The sequence below is a fragment of the Mytilus californianus genome, unplaced genomic scaffold, assembly GCF_021869535.1.
Source record: "Mytilus californianus isolate M0D057914Y unplaced genomic scaffold, xbMytCali1.0.p SCAF_3, whole genome shotgun sequence".
NCBI lineage: Eukaryota > Metazoa > Mollusca > Bivalvia > Mytilida > Mytilidae > Mytilus > Mytilus californianus.
In genome coordinates this window covers 3971475-3996964 of record NW_026262679.1, presented here as the reverse complement: position 1 = coordinate 3996964, position 25490 = coordinate 3971475, and the positions used below count along the sequence as shown (strand labels likewise).

At 34.1% G+C, this 25490-nt stretch overlaps 1 long non-coding RNA gene across 1 annotated transcript; it reads left to right on the top strand.

Moving 5' to 3' along the window:
* Nucleotides 1–6775: 6775 nt before the first annotated feature.
* On the top strand, nucleotides 6776–16378 carry LOC127732937 (uncharacterized). Its single transcript, XR_007996511.1, has 2 exons — nucleotides 6776–7104; nucleotides 16290–16378. It is a non-coding gene; the product is annotated as an uncharacterized LOC127732937 (long non-coding RNA).
* Nucleotides 16379–25490: the final 9112 nt, after the last annotated feature.

Here is a 25490-nt window from a genome sequence, read left to right as displayed (position 1 = left end):
GCTGACTGGGTTTTTGCATTGCCAGTAATACAAAGTTTTACCCCATCTTATATCCGTTAGGTGTGTGGTATACTGCAACGACCTTGTCTGTTATTCTTTTTGTTGCTCATCTAGCAGTAACTTGTGATGCATTACTCAAAATCTAAGAAATGATTTGATATTTAGTTAGGAACTTTATAATGTTGAGTTTTACTGGTGGCTCCACTATTTAATTCTTTATTTCGACAAAAGAGATGATTTCACCTTCCCTATTGTGAATTTTCCATTTCTATGTAGCAACATTCCAGCAGCACCCGCAGATGGGGTATATATATCTCCCAGTTGATACGATACTCCAGGGCTTGTATTTCTTATCATGATTTCCTTGATAGAGGGTTGCTGCTCACAAGGAAGCTATTAAACCAAGAGTTCTAAGTGGTGAAATTTAAATCATCTCTTCGTAAATCTTACGGACTCCATCACAAGTTGGTTGACCATTATGGAAATACCCATTTCACAGATGACAACAGATATGTTCCAATTGTCCTAACTACAATCCCTTTTCCATGAATGCTATCTACTGAATTAGACTTATCACCGGGTTTGTACTAACATGAGCAACACGAAGGGTGCCACATGTGGAGCAGGATCTGCTTACCTTTCTGGAGCACCCCCAGTTTTTGGTGGGGTCCTAGTTACTCAGTCTAGTTTTCTATGCTGTGTTTTGTGTACTGTTGTTTGTCTTTTTCTTTTTTAGCCATGGCATTGTCAGTTTGTTTTCGACTTATGAATTTGAATGTCCCTTTGGTATCCTTTGCCTCTCTTTTATTTCAAAGATAATTTTTATCACTACACTTTCACTAGAACTTTTCTTCAGCAAGAACAAGTAAGATAACTATGACTGATTGGGGTATAAAGGTAATAATACCAAACTTGTTGAACTAGATTATACTGTTGTTATGTTAAATATGCTATTTTCTAGTTTAATAAATTTCGAAAAAAAAATTAATTAAAACGTGGTTTTATCAGAGATGTAAAATAAACTGTTAAGTGTAGTATTCAATATTATACCCACACTTTCGAATAGGGGGCAATTCTGCATTCACCTTGTCATTCTATCAGTTTGTCAGTCCATCAGTTTGTCCAACAAAAGTTTCTGTCACACTTTTCTCAGAAATATTTGAACTGAACAACTTCATATTTGGTCAGCAGCTTGACAGAGATGATTTGTAGAGAATGGGCACTTTTCAGATCTATTGGACACCTACTTTAATAGCTGATACTATAAATCTTTCAATATGTTGAATGAACTTTAAATTTGTTGTCACATATTTCTCCAGTACTAAACAGAATTACTTCATATATAGTCATCAGCTTGACAACGATGAGTTGTAACATGTGACACTTTTTATACGCCCGTTTACGAGACGTATTATGATATACCTCTGTCCGTCTGTCTGTTTGTCGTCAACATGTTGGACATTAACTCATAAACGCTTTAACCAATTTGCATAATACTTTGGTGAATTGTTTATATCTATTGACGTGAGCTCCCTTTCGTTTTTTATAAATTTTAGATTTTACGTTTCCGAGTTACAGGGTTTTATTCAGAAAAAAATTGGGATTTTCCAGTTTTCGAATAAAAAATCAAAAATGCTTTCAGCAGTTTGTATGAAACTTTGGTGAATTTTTTATATCTATTGATGTAAGCTCCGTTTAGAATTTTATAAATTTTACATTTTACATTTCTGAGTTATGGGGTTTTATTCATTAAAAAAGGGGGGATTTTCCAGTTTTTGGACAATAACTCAAAAATGATGTCAGTAATTCTCATGAAACTTTGGTGAATTGTTTATATCTATTGATGTAAGCTCCCTTTACATTTTCATAAATTTCTAATATGACATTGAGATTCATTGAACTTTATTTGTTTATAGTCTGACAACAGATTTACTAAGTATTGCGCAACAGCACAGTGTATTGCACAACAGCAAGAAATCTTTAATTGAATATAAATTCAATTCATAACCAATTTCAAGTTCTTTGACTACATTTATTCAGAAACCTATAATATGTCAAATATTTAATACAATCCAAATTCAGACCTGTATCAAGCTTGAATATTGTGTCCATTTTTGCCCCAGCTGTTCAGGGTTGGACCTCTGCGGTTGTATCAAGCTGTGCTCAGCGAAGCAGTTTATTGGATCTGTGGGACACCTACTTCCTGTTTACCAATACTGTATAAAAATAAGAAGATGTGGTATGATTGCCAATGAGACAACTATCCACCAAAGTTCAAATGAAGTGGATGTAAGCAATTATAGGCAACTGTAAGGCCTTCAATTGTATTTTTCAACTTGTTAAATGAAACAAATATTTTTGTCAAACTTTCTCAAAAACTACCTTAAAAGCTTAAACTTGTGAGCACTTTCTGGATGTGATTGACATCTATTTCCTGTTTGCTGATACCTTGAATTTTTCAAATTGTTGAATGAAAACAAATATTTTGCCACAGTATTTTATTGCTGACTCGTTATTATTTCTTCCAGCCAATTGAATACCTGTTAAAGTAAATCTGAGTGAACAAGTTCAATTGTTTCATTACAATTACAATCTTTGGTTGTTTCATTACTATTACAATCTTTGGTTGTTTCATTACTATTACAATCTTTGGTTGTTTCATTACTATTACAACCTTTGGTTGTTTCATTACTATTACAATCTTTGGTTGTTTCATTACTATTACAATCTTTGGTTGTTTCATTACAATTACAATCTTTGGTTGTTTCATTACTATTACAATCTTTGGTTGTTTTATTTCTATTACAATCTTTGGTTGTTTCATTACTATTACAACCTTTGGTTGTTTCATTACTAATACAATATTTGGTTGTTTCAAGATAAATAGGTATGTCTTTTTTCTGTATTAGAAATTGAAATTGAAAATAATTCAACTTGATTGAACAAAATCCATTATCACAGTATTTAAATAGACAGAAAAACATTTTTAAAAATGATTAAAGGAGAAATAAAAGTTACCAAAGTATTGTATTTGTTTTGGTGTGTAGTGATACATAATTGTGCTTTTAAGGGTCGAGTCTACATGAAATTTCATACCTGAAATACCTGCCTACTTGCTCTATTTCAACCATTTGTATGGAATGCATGGTTGTGATCGGGAAAAAAAATTTTCATGTGATCATGCTTATATATCCTGATTTATGACGACATTGTTAACAAGATTTGAATGTGTTTGGAGTTTTCATTTATCTTCTTTTGCTTGTGTATTGGAATAATAAAACTTGTGTTCAGTGTGGATGATTTTTATCAGTTGCAAAATAGTTTTCCTTAATCCACAATTAGAAAAGAAGTAAAAGTGTGTTGATTCATGATGGTACCAAAAAACATGGGAGAACAATGTTGACAAAATAGCTAATGGGGATATGGCATGCCTTCTGCAAATTCTGCAACAGCGACTTCAGCAATGGCCTGAATGACATTTCTAAGCAGTACTGTTCTTTATCAGAACTCGTTACAGGCTCAGAAGACTTCAAGTTCTGGTAGTCCTCTACTGATCAATAATGTAAACAACTGTAAAGAAGATACAGAAAGACATACGGTCTTCCTCAGACAATTTAACTTTATGCTCTCTCCTTACAATGAAAATCTATAACACCACCAATGTTATTCCATCCCACAAAGGAACAACTCAAGACAACCAAACAAGCTCGTTATAGTTGCAAAATGGACTGATCATAAGAAATCGCAGGGTAACGAGATCCTCATGGGTAGACAGGGTCTATAAACACTCCTTTAGTAGTGATCCTTATTCCCGACCATGCTAGACCCTCATGGGTAGACAAAGTCGATAGATACTGTGACCCCTTTTGTAATGATCCTTATTCCCGACTATGTGAGACCCTCGTGGGTAGACAAGGTCGATAATACCCCTATAGTAATGGTGTTTATTCCCGACCATGGATGCCCTCATGGGTAGAAAAGGTTCGATACACACCCCTTTAGTAATGATCCTTGTTATCGACCATGGATGGCCCTCATGGGTAGACAAGGTCGATAAACACACTTTTAGTAATGATCCTTACTCCCGACCATGCGATACCCTCATGAGTAGACGGTCGATAAACACCCTTTTAGTAATGATGCTTATATCTAAGTCACACTGTTATATTAAAATGATTCAGTAACTAAAATCATTTTCCTAAAATGTCTTCTTTACAGTGTATCACGTCAATGTATGTATAGATATAAGAAGATGTGGTATAAGTGCCAATGAGACAACTCTCCTTCCAAGTCACAATTTGTAAAAGTAATGTATAGGTCAACATTTACCTATGGAAAAGGTCGAATAGTCGGTTATTCTTGAACAAGAAAAGATTTTATTATTCTGCTCAATGAAAATGGTACAACAATCATATGCAGTTAAAAAAAAAGTGCATAAATTATAAAGCTTATGTTTGTACAACACACTCAAAAAAAGGATATATGACATTTTGTAGGGAACAAAATAATGCTGAAAAAATTTTAACCCTTAAAAGTGTTGTCATGCACAAAAATCCCAATGGCCCTATTAAGCCCATTTACCCAATGAAATTTACATGAAAGTTTATACTTAAAAGTCGTTGAATAATACAGTAAATTGTGTGAACTTAAGAGACTGCCTTTCAAGCACTTCCATGATTTAATTGGATTTTTCTTGATAATCCTGGGACATCTAAGTCATGAATATTTTATGAGAATTGAATGATCTATTATGTATTGAAAGATATCAATGATTATGCACTTGTCACTGAAGTTATAGATATGAACATTAGGGAATGTGCTATGAGAGACCACTGAAGTAACAGATATGAACATTAGGGGGTGTGCTATGTGAGACCACTGAAGTTATAGATATGAACATTAGGGGTGTGCTATGAGAAACCACAGCCACAAAAGATCAAAGTTAGTGTAAAACTTCAATGAAGAAGTGTTTTGTAAAGTTGAGTATTTATAGCCTTTGTTTTTTTAAGGATAAAGAGCCATATGTCACAAAACAGGGCTCCCAATGCTACTTCTTGACTAACTAAACTAATTAACCATTACAAGTTTAGTTTTACCACAATTTCCAATACTCCATATATTTGATGGGCTGGAATTTTACCCCCAGTTTTTGGTGGGGTTCGTGTTGCTTAGTCTTTAGTTTTCTATGTTGTGTCATCTGTACTATTATTTGTCTGTTTGTCTTTTTGTTTTTGGCCATGGCGTTGTCAGTTTTTTTTATCTGTGAGTTTGACTGTCCCTCTGGTATCTTTCGTCCCTTTGTTACATGTCTAATCAAAACAAAACAAATCTTTTTATTGACATATAATACTGGTGTAACTTAATCCAAATGGCTGCTTTTAAGCTATTTTATTTATATAGAAAAGTTAAAATACCCTGGTAATGGATCTCGGATACATCTTAATATGTATGAATTAACTGACAAGGACATAGCTCATATGTGCTGACATGTATCTGGGAACAGTATATCATATCAATATATATGTTCCTGCATGTATTTACATTCCTTTATAAAATGTTTACTAAAAGAGTAATCTCTCCTTATACGGCTAAGTTGAAAAATTGAATCGAACAAAAACAAATATTTGCTATTTGTTAAAACAGTCGAAATATTGCAATAAATCACTAACACTTCAATCTGACTCAAAACTTGCAGATTTAAGCAAAGAACTAGACCGATTGTGTACTGCTATTTTACAATCCAAGATGGCGGTATACGGTTAATCTACTTCAAATGGTTCCTTCTATTCGAAATTTAAGACAAACGTAAAAACATTCTTGTTCCTTAATTTCTAATACACGCAATATTTCATCGCCTCTGTGATACTAAAATATAAAGGACCTGATTGTTATTCAATAACTGTTCTTGCACACATCCACACAAAACCCACTGAAATACTGATGACTGGTTGTTGTTGTTATGCTCTCACGCCATATGGTCTGTCCTCGATTTCTCTAGTAGTAATTTGAAACATTGATTTTTCTATTGATTGATCACTATTGAAAAAAAAATGATGTTTTTTTCTATTTTTTGGGAGCGCGGGCCTCATGTGCTCAAGACCTATGTCCGCCCCTGTTTACATAAGGCAAGGATTTGTATAACTATATAAGGTATGTGTGGTTTCTATTGTCAGAGACGGTGAAATAATTAAGGTTTATAAATGAAGATAAATCATGTAATTATGTTTTAAAACAAAAAACGTTATTCTTTAGTCTAATTGTAGTCCTGTTTTATTTTTATTTTAATGAAAACATATCATTCAACAAATGAGTGTCGTGTGTCCTCTCTCTGTACTGATATTAAGCTATATGAACTTTTAATATGACTGCACAGCAGTTTAAATGCCACAACTGCTTTATTTAATGACCCAAAGACTATGACAATCTCATTCATACACAATTTTCTGATATTAAAATTAAGATGAGAATTGTCCAAATTTTTCAAAATTAAATTATCTAAAACTTGTTTTTTTTTTAAATTATATTTTAACCTCTTTTTTTTTAATCAGTGTATTAGGAATATTAAAGATCATACATTAAAAAGATATGATATATGGTATGATCGTAACAACATTTTTTTTTTACTTCTTTACTTACAAACAAAAAAATCGTAAAAAAACCAAAAGATCATGAAATTTGGATTTTTTTTTAACTTTAAGATCTGTATAGAAGAATGTAATTATCTATCCACGTGTATTTCATATTACCTTTTTTGTATATTTTGACAGATTACATTTTTGATGTAGTGAACTGAAGTGACATATAGGAACGAAATATATGCAAAAAATAATATAATCATTAGTAATGTTCTTCACAACTCATAAACCGCTTTGAACAAGATGCACCAACTACTAATATTTGCTATTCTCTTGTCGACTGCTTGTGGTCATCCGATTGGGTTGAACATAGTGCATTACACAAATCTACCTTTGTCGAACTATGATGACAGCTTTATTGGACACGGAAAACCTGGCGGAATTGGGAATGCCTACCACATGGCACCATACTTCGGATATTCTGTATTGAGTGAACCAAATCACGTGTACAAATTTGGAAGTTTTTTCGGTAAGATATTATTAATGAACTTCAAAAACTGATTTAAGAATAACCTGGGACTAATGTATAAATTGTTCCTATGTATACCAGTATTTATAAACTGATTTTGTGTAACGGGAATTGACCTTAAATGTATATGGGAATCGTATTTCAATACGCAGTATTGACTTTCAAGAGTGTTATTTTGTAGAATTTTGTTCACAAAGTTTGCTTGTACAATATAACGATTAAAGGCACTGTTATATTGTACAAGCAAACTGTGTGAAAAAAGTCTCTGCTGAATTCCTCTTTGAAAGTACACAAATTCGAAAATAAATCTGTAGCCGTTTTGCAACATTTCATTAGAGAGCGCAGTGCTTTAAAATAACATTACATTATATTGGGGTTAGTAATCAAAAGTAGATTCGAGATAAGTATTCAAAAGTCGTCTGTTGTTAAACACTGATAGCAGTATTTTTGGGCGGTTAATCTGCCCGGCTATGCTAGCACACCAGATTCGCTTTTCCTCGGGAATACTGAAATAGGTGTCATTGCCTTTATCTAGAGTGCTAGTAGGTTATTTATAACTAATTGGACATTTTTTTTCGTGCTTTTAATTCTAGAAAACAATATATATGTCGAGAATTACCTTAAATGATCGTCAAACAACCCAAAATAAATGACGTTACACATGGGAAATAGTGCTCAATGGAAACCTTGTAGTATGTGGTACCCATACATTGATCGATTAACGCGAGCACTTCAATTTTCTTTCCTTCCTACATGGAATCCAGGATTACATTATTCTGTTTTCGTATACATAACTGTCAAATCTAATACAGTTAGACAGGGAAATTTTAAGGTCAAGACATTGGTCACGTGACGAAAGCAGAGTTGTTGAAAATCGTCGGACCCGATTGACAAAAAAAGAATTGGAGTCAGGCCGTAAGCGGCAGTACTACAGACCAGCTCAACAAGACAACCAAACCATTTTGCAAGAGTTACCGGTCAGTGACTCAGAATTGGAGTCAGGCCGTGACCGGCAGTACTACAGACCAGCTCATCAAGACAACCAAACTGTTTTGCAAGAGTTACCGGTCAGTGACTCAGAATTGGAGTCAGGCCGTAACCGGCAGTACTACAGACTAGCTCATCAAGACAACCAAACCATTTTGCAAGAGTTACCGGTCAGTGACTCAGAATTGGAGTCAGGCCGTGACCGGCAGTACTACAGACCAGCTCATCAAGACAACCAAACCATTTTGCAAGAGTTACCGGTCAGTGACTCAGAAATGGAGTCAGGCCGTGACCGGCAGTACTACAGACCAGCTCATCAAGACAACCAAACCATTTTGCAAGAGTTACCGGTCAGTGACTCAGAAATGGAGTCAGGCCGTGACCGGCAGTACTACAGACCAGCTCATCAAGACAACCAAACCATTTTGCAAGAGTTACCGGTCAGTGACTCAGAAATGGAGTCAGGCCGTGACCGGCAGTACTACAGACCAGCTCATCAAGACACCCAAACTGTTTTGCAAGAGTTACCGGTCAGTGACTCAGAATTGGAGTCAGGCCGTGACCGGCAGTACTACAGACTAGCTCATCAAGACAACCAAACCATTTTGCAAGAGTTACCGGTCAGTGACTCAGAAATGGAGTCAGGCCGTGACCGGCAGTACTACAGACCAGCTCATCAAGACAACCAAACCATTTTGCAAGAGTTACCGGTCAGTGACTCAGAAATGGAGTCAGGCCGTGACCGGCAGTACTACAAACCAGCTCATCAAGACAACCAAACCATTTTGCAAGAGTTACCGGTCAGTGACTCAGAAATGGAGTCAGGCCGTGACCGGCAGTACTACAGACCAGCTCATCAAGACAACCAAACCATTTTGCAAGAGTTACCGGTCAGTGACTCAGAAATGGAGTCAGGCCGTGACCGGCAGTAATATATAAATATAAAGGAAGTAAAGAGAAAAAAAGAAGAAAAAGAGCAAACAATATATAAATAAGAATAAAAATAAATTAGAATTTATTGATCAGTCAAAAAAATGTGTAATGTTAAAACAATAAAACTATTGAAATTATGCTAACTAAACAGTTACTCGCGCTAATCTTTTTGGTTTTTTTCCAAATTCGCGGCACCAAAATTATTTTTGTGACTACCATTTCGGACTTCTGTTATTTATTTTTAATTTTTAATCATTAAGCCTCAAGTCAAATCAAAGACTCAAAAAATAGTACATCGCAAGATCTGGTTTGCGCTAACCCAGTTTTAATTAGCGTGAGGCGTTTGTCTTCCTGCGGACAGCGTTCCGGTGTACTAGCACTTTAAAGTCCTGCAACAACACTGAGGTAGTGAGTTCGAATCCCGCAAAGGGCAGGAGCACTCGACTCCAATCTTAATTGACTAGGATTGTCAGTTTTCCTACCGAAGGTCGGTGGTTCTCTCCGGGTACTCCGGCTTCCTCCACCAATAAAAACTGACCGCCACGAAATAGCACAATAGTTTTGAAAGTGGCGTTAAACACCAACCAATCAATCAATCAATCAATCAATAAAGTCCTGCAATAACAGTAGGCTAGCACAAAGCAGTCAAAATTGTACATGTACCCTTTGGTTTTCATTTATTTTATTTACTTATTCTTTTTTTTATGTACATATAAAACCTTGTACTAATTATTTTTCCTAAATTCAAATACACATTTTTAGGCCTATTTCGGTTTAAACAAAATATTTGGCAAATAAATTCACATACACAATTTGGCATAACAAATTTCTCCGCTCTTTACTTGGCTGCTAGTGTACCATGGCAACGTTGCTGTCGCTCACTGTTGTTTGCTTGACCTAGCCTTTCTCCTGTTCCGGCTTTTGGTGGCTTCTATTTTTTTTTTGTTACTTATTAAAATTTGCATTCTCATTTTAATTTTTATTTAATTAATTACAGTTCTATTTATTTTTATCTTTTATTTTTATTCACCAAATTATTTATTTATTTATTTTATCCAAGGATACAAATCCTTGTTTTATCTATCAAATTATAGCTTATTTTACTTTTTATTCATGTTATGTTTCTTCTTTTTGTCACTAAAAATTACATCAATTACCACAGAGACATATATATACATGTATATATGTCTCTGATTACCATAAGGTAAAAATAAATTATTTAAATGAGCCTCCTCATGGGTTTTTTGATAATGTGATTACTTAGCCGTTTTTATAGTGATTATTTGATTACCAGACCAAATATTTCTTGATTATTTGATTATTTGATAATCTAGGACTGTATTTTTGATTATTTGATTATGTTGTTTAAAAAAATAATTAATGAATATGTGATTATATTGGCCAACAATTTGTGATTATGTGATTACTTGGACACCCCAATGAGGGGCCTCTTAAATGCCCAAAAAGGCGCAAGCCAGGGCCGACCGTGCGAGACCCTCATGGTTAGTCAAGATCGTTATAAACCCCCCTCGTCGTCGACAAAAAAAGACGCAATCCGAGTGACATAGCTATCATGTCTGACTCTTTGACCGGTTAACAATTTCAATGTTTTCGGTCCGATAAAAGTTCTTTTAAAATTCCAATTTCTGTGTCAACAAATAATTTTGACATGTCCCGCAGTTACTTCGTACAAGTAGAAACGAAAAGTGCCAAAGTTCACATCCGGGTACCAGTGCATCAGGTGACTGGGCATGATCACTCGATGTGTACACTCGAGTCGTCCTTAAACTGGTCCGCCGTTCCATCTATAGCTTCGCACCGTCTAATTGTGTAAAAATGATGGGTCCATGGCACGAATCAGGGGTTTATGTCGTTACAGCTACTATAGGTTTATTTTCTACTTTATCACTATCTTTATAAATCGACAATGCCCTGCTTGTAATGATTAGCTGCTGACAATATTTAAGCATTCATTCTCTGAAAGTGAGAAATCAACAGCAAAATTTAAAAAAAATAGACTTATAGGCTTGCATGAACAAAGAATATATAATGCTTGAAGTTGCTGTTGGTTTATTTTTATGGTTCAATGACTATCCATTTCTTGTGTTGGTGATTAGGATGTGTATAAGTGTTCCAGTTTTAGTATAAAATGGGGTTTATGGCGAGAAAAGGCATCATATGTACATCAGTATAAATCCATGTTTTAACCATCAATTTTTTGTCGATAGCGTTCCTCGATTCCGTCGGTGGCGGCGTCAAAATTTAGGTCCAGCTTCTTTATGACCAAAATACAGTATCCAGAGCAAAATTTTTTAAAATATTTATTTTCATCGTTCCGTTTTTTACTAATAAATGGACTTACAGTAAACATTCAGTACTTGGTGTTTTTTTGTTGTTTGGATGTACAAGTACCCGGCCACGTCCACTTGTATTTGTAGTATTTGTATTTTCGCCCATCTGATGAGTTAAGCCTCTTTCAACTGAATTTTATAGTTCGTTCTTATGTTGTACTGTTACACCACTGTCCCAGGTTAGGGGAAGGGTTGGGATCCCGCTAACATGTTTAACTCCGCCACATTCTGTATGTATGTGCCTGTCCCAAGTCAGGAGCCTGTAATTCAGTGGTTGTCGTTTGTTTATGTGTTACATATTTGTTTTTCGTTCATTTTTTGTACTTAAATTACTGTGGATTCATTTATTTTCGTGGGTATCAATTTTCGTGGATTGAGAAAAATTTGGATTATCGTGGATATTTGATTTCGTGGTTTTGTCAATTTCTGCATATAAAGCCTAATGAAAATTTGTAATTCGTTGGACATTTGAATTCGTGGTTAACTTGTAACCAAGAAACCCACAAAAATTGGTATCCAACGAATAATAATGAATTCATAGTAGGCCGTTAGTTTTCTCGTTTGAATTGTTTTACATTGTCATTTCGGGGCCTTTTATAGCTGACTGTGCGGTATGGGCTTTGCTCATTGTTGAAGGCCGTACGGTGACCTATATTTGTTAATTTCTGTGTCATTTGGTCTCTTGTGGAGAGTTGTCTCATTGGCAATCATACCACATCTTCTTTTTTATATTCAGATTTAGTCTGAGGTTAAAGTTTTTCAGTCATTAATAACATTATCAAACCTTCATGGAATTTTTTGAAACTTGGACAGAAGCTTGTTTATGACCAAAAGACAGTATTTTACTGATAAATGGGCTTAGTTTTTTTTACAATAAACAAGTAAATATACAGTCTGGGGTTAAAGTTTGTTACACATCAATGACTTTGTCAAACTTTCATAGAGCTTTTAGTATTTTTCTGATAGACATGATAGATGGACTTCGTTTTTTATAGATAACATTTACAGACAGTCTGGGATTTGAATTTTTTTGACATGATAAATTTGTAAACCTTCATGAATTGTTATGAAACATGGACAGACGCTAATCTTTAAGACCAAGAAAAAGCATCTAAAGAAAAAGTTTGGATTTTTTTTTAATTCTGTATTTAACTGATAAATGGACACACTTTTTAAGTCAACATTACATTTTTACACTGTCAGCAGCAATCGTAGGCGAGACACAGGGTTCTGCGCAACCCTTTACGATTTTTTTATGAAAAAGCCTGTAATAAGTCTGAGATGTGACATTTATTCTGTTTGTTGATTGTGGTGAGGAATTCTTGACTTTGTGGAAACATACTTGTCTATTCTTCTCGACATTTCCCTTGGAGTCCAGTAATTTTTGTATTTGCCTTTATCTAGTCTATTGTTATATTTAGAATGACTTCAATGATGCATACGAGAACATGACTTACTGAAATGCTCAGTTTATATAAAATAAAGTGCAGGTTTGGCAAAACCTCAAAGCTAGGGTCTGACAAGGGGGACAAGTCTGTTAGACCCATTGTACGACAGATTTTTAAAAATTTCAACAGCTCTGCAAATGGTCAGAGTTTACCGTTTACCTGTCATATGTCCGTAGTTCTTGACCTTATTTTCATGGTTCAGCGACTGCTTGATTTTTTTAAAGTGTTTTTGTTATGTGAATTTCTCAATTATTATGAGTAATAGGATAATTACAATATTATTTGGTATATATGTTCCTTGCAAGGTCTACATGTCCGCCAGACAGGGCACATCTGACCTAGTCCTCATTTCATGATCAAGGTTAAAGTTACATGATTAGGTCGGTTTCTCAGATACTGTGTGCGTAAGGCCATTTTTTTTTGCCAAAAATATTTGGTGTATGGAATGACTGTTAGGTGTACATGTCAGTCTACCAGGTTTCGTCTGACCTTGTTCTCGTTTTCACGGTTAAAAAAAATGTATTGTAAGATTGAATCTCCCCATTAAACTCATTAATTAACCTTTTCATAAATTCCCTTGATAGATGCATTTGCTTTTTATGCCCTCGCCGTAACAGGGGGGAGGGGGTTGGGGTCATTAAGTTTCAACCTTGTTCGTCTGTACGTCCGTTCGTCTGTACGTCCCAAAATTGGTTTCCGTTTTCTAACTTTAGTTTGCCACAACCAAATGTTATGTATCTATACACAATGCTTATTACCACAAAACACAGATCAAGTTGTTTGAATTTGGGTGGCGTCACTTTTACCGTTCTAGAGTTATGCCCCTTTATAAGTGGGAAAATTGCTGAATTTTTCGTTTCCGTTCTCTAACTTACGTTTACCTCAACCAAATGTTATGAATCTAATACATAATGCTTATTACCACAAATCACATATCAAGTTTGAATTTTGGTGGCGTCACTTTTACCGTTCTAGAGTTATGCCCCTTTACAAATGGAAATATTGCTGAATTTTTCGTTTCCATTCTGTAACTACAGTTTGCCTCAACCAATGTTATGAAACTAATATACAAAGTGTCCATATCACATGTCAAGCTTATACCTTGTACAGACAAGTTATAAACAATGCATTGTCCATATCACACGTCAAGCTTGCACCTAGTGCAGACAAGTAACAAACAATAACGTGTCCATATTACATGTCAAGCTTGCACATTGTGCAGACAAGTTATAAACTATAAAGTGTCCATATCACATGTAAAGCTTACACCTGGTGCAGACAAGTTATAAACAATAATGTGTCCATTTCACATGTAAAGCTTACACCTGGTGCAGACACAGCTACAAACAATAAAGTGTCCATATCACATGTCAAGCTGGTACTTGTACAGATAAGTTATAAATAATAAAGTGTCCATATCACATGTCAAGCGTGCACCTGGTGCAGACAAGTTATAAACAATATATTGTCCATATCACATGTTAAGCTCGAACTGGCCTGGTGCAGACAAATTGTACACAATGAAGTGTCCATATCACATGTTAAGCTCGAACTTACACCTGGGTTTTGCAGACAAATTGTTCAACAGACTATCAACGATGCATAATTCTATTGTTATAAAATACCTTTATTTGATTTTTTAGTATTCATTTTTCGCTATGTCTGATTCGAGATTGAAAAATGAGTTGTAGTTAAAATAAAGTTCTGTTATATTTTCTATGAAAAGATTGTCATCATTCATAAAATCAATATCAAGGCAATAAAATGTTCGACGTTTTTTTTCCCTGAATTTAGTTTTTTATTGATTGTACCGCAAAGGAATATAGTTCAAATGTCACAAAAAGTAAACTTATGATACTGTATATACCATTTGTGTATTACACAAACTATATGAAATAAAACGTTTGAGATGCGTTGCTCTTTAAAAGGTTACATATTTTCAGGTGTTTAATGCTTCTAAATGTTTAACGTATTGACTTTCCGGCATGCATATAAGAGACACGTGTCGTATCATAGTTAAATAGATGTATTTTAAGAGAGAACAGTAAAGAATCATGTAATCCATCACCTGGTATATAATAAAATCAACGAGGCTTTAAATACTGATTCATGTTATTTTTTAATTTACGTATAAGACATTAAAAGGATAACAAAAGTCAACATACATATTGAAAAACCCCACCAACCACTACCACTAACATCCGACTTTTCCGGTTTGGGGAGGGGGGGGGGGGGGGGTCGTGCAATCACCGAACAACACGTCTCCATACAGACTGACTTGGTACAGTCACAACATGCTGTGAGGTTTGTAACCAGTTATACGTGCAGTAACAAACCTCCACTTTGTCTGTCTATCAATACAAAACCTGTACTGTCCTGCTTGACCAGCTTCCATCTAAATTGAACTAGGAATTAAAAGACGGGATATAAATTGAAAAGCAGGGATAAGAAATGCTCTTTACTATGTTGGAAGCTAGATATGCATTCAAGATATACCAGTGTTTCCGCTAACCCTCCCGACCCTAATTTTCAGTGCCTACCCTTAAGATTTTTTTTTTTCATTTTTGAAGAAGCACTATTAAAACTGTTCAAACCAGTTAAAAAATAATAAATACAAATATTTGCCCACCTTTCGTCCCCAATTTCTTTTCAGCATGTAAGAGGAAATGCATGTACTATTTTTTTACTCTGGATATATCTCATGACTAAAATGTTTGTTTATTATTGCATCATATGAATTCAGGTCCAGATTTATCAAAAGTATTTCAATTCGTTTGCCAAGTTTACTTTTGGTCAGATTGTATGGAAGAATAAAGCATGCATAATCCAATTGATGAACCATTGGAACAATAATCAGTCATTCTCCTTTGTCATCTAATGTCTTAAAAGGAAGGGGTTCGCCAATCGCATCGACGAGGTTATCAGTGCTGACAGTATGTGATTCAGCCAAAGTACTTAGGGACATGCAATGTTATAAAATTAACTTTAATTCTTATGTTGTGCTGTTATACCACTGTCCCAGGTTAGCGGGAGGGTTGAGCGCTCACAAACATGTTTAACCCCGCCACATTCTTTATGTGCCTGTCCCAAGTGAGGAGCCTGTAGTTCAGTGGTTGTCGTTGATTCATGTCTGTCATATTTGTTTTTCGTCAATTAGTGAATCCGACAGAAGATATATTGCCACAGAAACTGTAGCCAGTAAAATATTATTGTTTGATTTTACTATACCGCTTGAGATGTTAACGATAAATTATTTATCTTTTTTTTCCGTCGATAGCAGGAATTTCCAAGGTTTTTTTTTATTATTAATAAAAATTAGTTTTTATCATATTGCATCCGTACTTTTCTTTTTTCCATATCATCAATCACATTTTATGTCTCTTTTCGTACGTTGTCGAATGGTTGATAGTTATTTTACACAATTTAGGTAACATAAACTGATTTAACTATTCTTGTTTCATTACAGGTGGGAGAAAAAACAACCACAAGGTTTACTGACCATTTTCAGACAGAATTGGTGCCAAGCATAAATAATAAAAAAGTCATTTAAGTTTATAGTTCTATTTATACTTTTCATTTATTCAAATACCCTCTCTCTACTGAGAAAAGTTATTCTAATTACGAATTCCATTATAATTCTGTCAAGTGAAGGAAATTCGTGTTAGAATAATACGTAAACAAGAATGTGTCAATAGTACACGGATGCCCCACTCGCACTATCATTTTCTATGTTCAGTGGACCGTGAAATTAGGGTCAAAACTCTAATTTGGCATTAAAATTAGAAAGATCATATCATAGGGAGTAAGTTTCAGGTTGATTGGACTGTACTGATATGCCGCAATGTAACATTTATTATTCATGCTGTCACGAAAAGGGTCATGATTTAAGTGTCCTCTCTTGCACAGTTCTTATAATGTCAAAGAGTGGGGACTAAAATTAATCAATCATGAATAGGGTAGATACGAAAAGGGTGTTGTTCAGCTTATTTATTAAAGGCTGATCCTTTAATAAATAAGCTGATCCAACGTGTCCCCATATAGCCGACTATTTGAGTTTTAAGTGCATTATTATTATGATTTTTGACTCGGGTTGATCCGCCCGCTTCGCTTTCTAAAATCCTGAACCCGCCACTGTTACTTAAAGGTTTTATTTATTGTAATGTGTAGTCATCACCTTCACTAGCCAAGGGGTTGAAGGGGACCGGATGTTAACCTTTGGCTATGGTTATGGAGGATACAATTTCTCACCTGAAAACATCGATAGAAAAAAACAGCTACTTTTTTCTCTGTGATTATTCTTTTATCGACGATTGCGCAATTGTTTTATAGATACCACTTTTGGTTTGACAGTTTGGTCTACGAGCAACTATGGTTTCACAGTTTGGATTACTTAAAGTAATCTTTAAAAAGTCGGGTTTCCAGATTTATGAAAATAATACTTACTATAAAGACTTATTATTCCACTGAATAAACTTATATATATAGAGAGAGGTTGTCAATGACATACCAGTGGGCTTATATATAGAGAGAGAGGTTGTCAATGACATACCAGTGGGCTTATATATAGAGAGAGAGGTTGTCAATGACATACCAGTGGGCTTATATATATAGAGAGAGGTTGTCAATGACATACCAATGGGCTTATATATAGAGAGAGAGGTTGTCAATGACATACCAGTGGGCTTAATTCCACCATACGCCTATTTGCAGATGACACCATTTCATATCTGGTAATAAAATCTAACAGATAAAATCTTGATGCACTAGGTATTTTGGAACACATGGAAAATGGCTCTTCATCTTGACAAGTGTAATGTTCTGTCCATCAGCCGAAATAAAGATCCATTCATATTCAATTACACTTTATATGGTTACATACTTGTTGACAAGGCAAAATACCTAGGCGTGACAATTCAGTTACACCTAAAATGGCACTGTTACATAAACAACATTTGTAATAAGGCTATCTACAGGAACATACACGCACCCCATACCAAATTCCATCCTGCAGAACCTAAATATAAAATAAGAAGATTTGGTTTAATTGCCAATGAGACAACTCTCGACCGGAGACCAAATGACATAGAAGCTAACAACTATAGGTAACCATACGGCCTTCAACAAGGTGCAAAACCCTTACCGCATAGTCAGCTATAAAAGGCACCGAAATGACAAATGTAAAACAATTCAAACGAGAAAACTAACTGCCTGATTTATGTTAAAAAAAAACAATGAACGAAATACAAATATGATATACAGCAACAAACGACAACCACTGAATTACAGGCTCCTGACTTGGGACAGGCATATAAAGAATGTGGCGGCGTTAAACATGTAAGCGGGCGCCATTAAACTGGGACAGTGGTGTAACAGTACAACATATGAACAAACTATAAAAATCAGTTGAAAAGGGATTATCAGATCGATACAAAGCATAAAAACAAGTAACAAAAACGCAGACGGGACGTGGCAGGGTATTTATACATCCCTACAAGAACAAAAAGAAACTAAGTACAGATCTGAGAGTACTCGCAGTTAATGACAGCTAGTTCAAAGCCAGTAACAACTAATAAAAGAAATCATGTATCTAAGACTAAAGTATCAATCATTACACATCCAACATCCATTGGATTTAGTGTAAAGACGTCATTAACAGTCGGAGAAAAACATGACCTTGAGCAATGCAAAAATATAGATATCGACAGATTGTAGAACCAGAACCGTGAATGGGCATATGTATATGTATATAACAATAATATTAGTTTGGTTTTGATTTACTGATAACAAAATTAATATTTATATCAATAAAAACAATAGTTAAAGATCTAATTACAGTGTTGAATTGGTAACTTTTTAGAATAAGTTATTTAAAGGATCGATTAGTTTACCCGGACCGTATCTAAATTTCTGGGCTCGGTAAACAACATCTCAATAAAATTTAGGATGTGCTATCTCATTTGAAATAAGTTTTCTATAGGTACATCCAAACTTACAATTCAATATTCAATGTGTGGGACAGACGGGACGAGAGTATTACAGAAGAAATCAAGAACACCTTTACCGCTTTCGTAGACCTAAAAAATTCAAAAGTTTGATATATCAACATTTAGATAAGCATAATCACAATCTAAAATTTATAAAATTCCAACCATTTGAAACCGTTCAGAATCAACCAGGAGAATCACACAAGCAATTTGAAAAATCACGTGAAGTTCGCGAATTATTTTGGATAAAAAGACTCCAAACAGCTTATCCTCTCGGTCTTAATGACAAAATATTAGGACAGGGGAACATAACTAAAACTTCAATGATCGATGTCATTAATATTGTAGATAAACGACTTAGAAATAAAAGGTCTCATGGCAAACGCAAAAACCGTAATCAATGTATTAAACATCGTATAAATTATTCACTTGCTGATCTGTTATCTATAATAAAAAACAATGGCAGACATCAAGTATTATGCAAACTGGGTCAGATACCAATAAGTAAATTATATGCTATTTTTCTGGAGTGTGATAAAATTTCTTTTTTTAGTCCAATGTATGAATACACCCGTATTATTATAGCCTTTTGTAATCATATGCTATTTCCTAGAATCGATAAACCTGAAAATCATAAACGGCATTTTCTTAAATTAAAATATATAAATAGAGGTATTGATTTTATTAACTTATCTAGTATATTCAATGACTCTACCATCCAAAGCCAAATACCTCCATATTTTGATAATATAGAACCACCTATTATTTCGTATTCTTCTAAAAAACCAAGCAGAAGTTTGATTTTTAATTATACGTCAGTTACATCAGACGACAATATAGAAAATAATGTTCCTTCCACTTGAGACTGTGAAACATCTAGTTTTAGATATGTTCCCTATGGTCATGTCCTTACAGGAGACCTCAACATACTCGAAGACCGTGAGGTCAGAACTTTTCTTAAGAAAGGACCGAAATATCGTCCTCCATCTAAAATAGATTGGAAACAGTGTCGTCAGGTCATTAAAGACGCCCTGTCTGTCTACTGTAAAAATTGGTGTAAAGGTGAAAAATCTGATAAAAAATCTCTAGACAATTATTTGAATAAAATTATGAATACTATTAATATTCATACATCTCATTTTGAAAATAATTCTGAATTTAGTAATAGGGTCCATGATATTCCCATTTCTAGAATAAAAAATAAACTCCAAGTACTCGCAAAGCGGTATGTATTCGTACCTGCAGACAAAGCAGCAAATAATGTAGTGGTGGTGTGACGAATATACTACACGGAAGTTCTCCAAAACGAAATTACAAATTCTTCTACATTCAGGTCCGTACGCTCCACAGAGAGTCAAATTGTAAACAAGCATATCACTGCCACTACCCAGCTTAAAGCCTCTTCCGAACATTTGAAAGTCCGTACTATGTACTGGTTACCTAAATTGCACAAAAATCATTTAAATTCCGTTTCATCTCCGCATCTAGTAAGTGTTCTACTATCAATCTATCAGTGCTTCTAACTACCTCCCTTACTACTATCAAAAAACTTGTTATCAACTTTTGTAATAAAGCTTATGAAAATAATGGTATTAATTATTTTTGGAGTGTTAAAAATTCTTTAGAGGTTTTAGATAAAATACATGCTTTTGATGGTCCTTTTAATTCTGTTGACAGTTATGATTTTTCTACTCTCTATACTTCACTTCCACACAATCTTATCAAGAAAAAGTTTTCATATTTAATTAAATGGTCTTTTGAAAAATCTCATTACAAATTTATTTGCTGTAATTCGTTTAAAGCCTTTTTCTGTAACGAAAAAGGAAAGTATGCTAGACACACTTACTGGAAATGTGAAGATATGATTGAAGCTTTAAATTTTCTCCTGGACAACATATATGTACGTTTCGGTGATAAAGTGTATCGACAAGTAGTAGGTATTCCTATGGGCACTTACTGTGCCCCTTTAATTGCAGATTTATTCCTGTATTGCTATGAATCTCAGTTTATGACCAAACTCAGTAAAGACACGTCATTGTTACATTTGGTTGATACATTCAACAATACCTTCCGTTATCTGGATGATATTTTTTCGTTAAATAATCCAGAGTTCTCTAAATATACTACCGACATTTACCCAAAAGACCTTACTGTAACTAAATCTAACATAAACAGCAGTAGTTGTCCTTTTCTAGATTTGGACATTTAAATCTCTAAAGGAAAACTCCGTACTAAAATTTACAACAAAAGAGACGACTGTTCATTCGCTATTGTTTATTTTCCTTTTTGAGACTGCGATGTTCCTTTGGTTCCATCATACGGTGTTTATATATCCCAACTCGTTCGTTATGCCCGTGTGTGTAGTGATGTCATAGATTTTAACGAACGTAATCAATGCATCACTGGTAAATTATTAAGTCAGGGATTTCGTTACCATAAATTACGTAAAACTTTTACTAAATTCTTTCATAGATACAAAGATTTTATTAGTAAATTTTGCTGTACCTGTAGAAAACTGATTAAAAACGGTATTTCACATCCTAAATTTTACGGTAATATTGTACTTAAAGCGCGGAAATCACTATGCGATCCGTGTAAACTCATCGAACCTTTAAACAAACTTATTAGTAAAGGTTATCTTACCAATGTTGTAATTAGATCTTTGATTATAGTTTACATTGGCACTAATATCGATTTTTTCATCAGCAAATTAAAACATAACTAAATTTGTATTCTTTTCAAGCGGGATGTATAAAGACACACCCACGTTCATTTTGATCTATAAAGAGGTTAACTCCTAACTATCCTACTGCCTGTCGATACATTTAATTTTGGCATGTCTTCTTTGACTGTCCATGACGTTAAAATACTAAATCCCTGGGATGTGTTTTAGTTGATTTTAGTCTCTGATGCATGATTTTTTATTATTAATTGTTTTTGGCTTTTAACTAGCTGTCAGTAACTGCGAGTACTCTCAAATCGTACTTTCTTGTTTATTTGACCTATTGATACTACTAGTAATTGTAATGCTTTTTAGTTATTTAATGTTTACTTATTCAGGGTTATATCTGGTCTATATACCAGCATTGATAAGTGTTTGGTATTACTATAAATTTTCACTTCTTCGTACTATGAACATCAAAATTATTTATTTTGTAAAAATATTTCCTTTCTCCATTTGAACTGTACACGTATACCTAACAACAAAATTATTTTCATTTACCTGTGTTTAAATTAATTGCAAATGGCTGATATTTTTGTTCAAGCATATTGTTTTTCTTAAATTGTTTAACATTTCACAGCGGTATAATATGTTACTTTAATTATTCTTCCCTTAGTTTATTTATTTTGTATTTACATTGTATCATAGATCAAATTTATTTGTTCAGCGTATGTTCACTGTTGTTAATATGTCTTTTGATTGAGTTAAGCCATTTCAATTGATATTTTAAAGTGTGTCTTTCTATGTTGTGACGTTACACTATTGTTTCAGATAAGGGTGAAGGTTTGGTACCATTAAAACGTTTAAACCCGCTGCAATTGTTTGCACCTGTCCTAAGTCAGGAATCTGATGTTCAGTAGTTGTCGTTTGTTGATGTGGTTCATAAGTGTTTCTCGTTTCTCGTTTTTTATGTAGATTAGTTGGTTTTCCCGTTTGAATGGTTTTACAATAGTAATTTTTTGGGCCCTTTATAGCTTGCTGTTCGATGTGAGCCAAGGCTCCGTGTTGAAGACCGTACTTTGACCCATGATGGTTTACTTTTATAAATTTTGACTTGGATGGAGAGTTGTCTCATTGGCACTCATACCACATCTTCTTATATCTATTTACAAACCAAATCTTTGTATCTATGAAAGAATTTAGTAAAGGTTTTTAGTAATTTCAGGTAACGAAATCCCTGACTTAATAATTTACCAGTAATACATTAGATTACTTCCATGTTAATCTAAAACGTCACTACAGACACGGGCATAGCAAACCAGTTGTGAAATATAAACACCGTAAGATGGTACTACAGGAACATCACCATCTAGAAAAGGGAAATTAACAATAAGGAAAGAAAAATCGTCCCGTGTAAAACTGAAATATTTTAATCTAGAAAAGGACAGTTATTATCGTGTATATTTGACTTATTTAAAGTAAGTTCCTTTGGGTAAATTTCCGCAGTATATTTAGAAAATTCTTGATTATTTAGCGAAAAAAATATCCTCAAGATAAGTGTTGTTGAATTTATTAATTAAATGCAATTCATATGGGTATTTACTAAATTTGGTCATAAACTGTGATTCAAAACAGTACAAGAACAAGTCTGCTATTAAAAGGGCGCAATTGGTGCCCATAGGAATACCTACAACCAACATTTGTTTCCAGTTACTTTTAAAATCTGGAACAACCTTCCACAAATCAATAAGATGATCGACTCTGTAGAGTCGTTCAAAGCAGCTGTCTCCACTTACACCTGCAGTCAGTAAATGTATACTGTGTAAATAGTTTTATCTTAATATACAAAAACAAAATGAAAATGTGTACTATACAAAAATGTTAGAATTAATTTTGTTCATAATTCTCGAATTATTTTCACTGTAAACTCGTTTCAACTAAGCCATGCGTAGTACAAGTGACGCGGTGGAAGTAAAAATAGAGGTACGGAAGTTATATTGATCTTCTGTTTCACAATATTATAACTATACACAAATACTGTCCTGTTGTCACACTAAATGTTCCAACATCCAGCCGATACCTAACATTTCGACATGCTCTTTTTCTAAACCAATTTTTCCTTTAAACCACAGTTACCGTATCACCCATTTTTTTTCAAATCCTGTCTATTGCCGCGCATAGTTTAGTAAAATCTTTGAATTTATGTTTTGGGTTTGGGTTTGGGGGGGGGGGGAGTGGATGTCATAGCTTCATGCCCAAAGGGTGCAGAAAATAATAATTACTGTCGAGTCATACAAACACCTTTGATTACATATTTCGAGTGAAGGCAGCTGGAAAATACAAATTGATGAAATCTATTCCTAGCAAAAGCATCTGTCCGTCTGAATATGTTAAGAAGGCTTATTAAGTTCAAAGTGGACAGAAAAAGCTTGAAGTCATGTATTTTTCATATGTTCAGCCTATTTGAGAGTATGTCGATATATACTGGGATAATTATCCAGAATATTTTGAATGATCGACTGGGACAAATTAATTATGAAGCAGCAAGTATAGTTACTGGGGTTACCAAGTTAACAAGTCTACAATTTCTTCTAAAAGAGACCGGGAGTGAAACTATCAGGGAAAGGCGAAAAAATCACAAGCCTTCGTCAGATGGTTAACAGTAACTATCCAGCATATCTTTCAAATTTAGTCCCTACCAACTTTGGTCAATCACGTCCGTATCGGACACGTAATGCAGGAAATTTGTCTCGTATACCTGAACGAACGAATTATTATCATAACAGTTTTAATTTCTTCCTTCTATATTGTCCCTCTTTGAAATAAGCTTCCGATTCATATTAAAAATTCTTCCTTATATATTTTAAGAATGTATATACAGTTGTAGCAGTCTACTACAAATATTTTTTATACTGAATTATTACTATTTGTAATTTTCCCTGGCATGTACAATGAAATTACAAGACAGTCTCCACTCCCACCCTCGCCGGTTCAACTCACTTTCAAAAAATATGGTCTGAAATTTCCTGCGGGTGAAACTTCTACGTTTAACGTTGTGTACCTACAAAAGATTGTTATTTATATCAAAATACTAAAGCAAATATAACTAACTTGTGCATTTTAAAACTTGGCTCTAGTTTAAAACCGATGGATGTATTAATTGTGGGTAAGAAGCGTGTGTGAACTCTTGATACAAATGATCACCTATGGTCAGACTTTGAATTTTCAACCGTAGGTAAGGTATCTTTTAATTAGGTAACCATAGATATCTAAACGCATCTCTCCGCGTAATAGCCTTATCGTGTTAATACGGCGTACAGCAAATTTAGATGTGGAAATCACCGTTTGCCAATTGAGACGGGAAGGTGGCACAGCATACCAAGATCTGATAGATTGTGACTCAGTTGACATCGGTGACGAATACCATTATATTATGTCTTGTAATTTTTTCAAAGACGATAGAAACAAATATTTACCGCAATACTGTAAATCTAATGTAAATGTTATAAAATTTAAACAAGTATACTCAAATCGAAACTGTGTTGAACTTCAGAAACTCTGTAGATTTATTCAGGAACATATATATTGATATACTGTTCCCAGATTTATTAAATGTATTTCTGTGAAAGTCTATCCTCCTGGTTAAAACAACTATTGTATATTTATTTATCTTTTGTCCAAATATATATTTATAATATTAATTAACAATAATTTGTATTTCACACATGCTATATTCAATATTTGTTATTATTGTAATATTTCTTCTCTGTAACTATGTATTTGGTTTATGAGAATAAAGATCATTCATTCATTCGCAAACACCAATCAATCAATCAACCCAAACACGGCAAATTATGCTAATTAGATGCAATCGGCACATAACGACAGATCTAGATGTAAGGTATCGTAATCTGTCGAGGTTTGTCTATTGTAGACTATGTGAATAAAATTGCGTCCAAATCTCAGGGTTTTTTTTAATCTCAGTGTGTATTTTTTTGGTTTCTCAGTGTGTACTGTTATT